This window comes from Centroberyx affinis, unplaced genomic scaffold (assembly GCF_046629955.1).
Source record: "Centroberyx affinis isolate AG114_WGS23_722 - 3 ecotype Tasmania unplaced genomic scaffold, CSIRO-AGI_Caff_v1 ptg001983l_1, whole genome shotgun sequence".
Classification (NCBI taxonomy): domain Eukaryota; kingdom Metazoa; phylum Chordata; class Actinopteri; order Beryciformes; family Berycidae; genus Centroberyx; species Centroberyx affinis.
The window spans coordinates 150,801-151,299 of NW_027280329.1; positions in this window are offsets into that span (position 1 = coordinate 150,801).

Sequence of the window (499 nt, forward strand, 5' to 3'; positions counted from 1 at the left end):
ATAATTTGTTGTCTGTACTGGCTCACTGACTTGAAATGTTCCATGAGTTTCCATCATCATTATTGTCATCATCTGAGCTTTCACAAAAACTGCAATAACTGAATGTTCATTTGGTAAATATTGAAATGTGTTTTATTCAGAGCTAACATTTATAAACACTGATTTGTAACTTGAAAGCACCAGTTGACCTAGATCACAGATATGCACAGTGCACTCTAATTATACCTCACATTTATCAACACAAAAAAACAACTCTATGCAACTTTGAAAATGAACAACATGTTCATACTTAAAATTAGATTTTTTACAAAGACCATTGTTTCTAGATCAATGTGAAGTCAGTGCAGATTGATTGTAATTGTACTGAGAAGCAAACTGACACTGAAAATTGAATTAGTGAACAAAATTGTCCCCAGATGTGTCCTCCACATAGGTCAGTTGTTGGTGCTACTCCTCTCCAGGATGCTGTGGGACAGTGGTGTTACCTTGTGTTACTGCC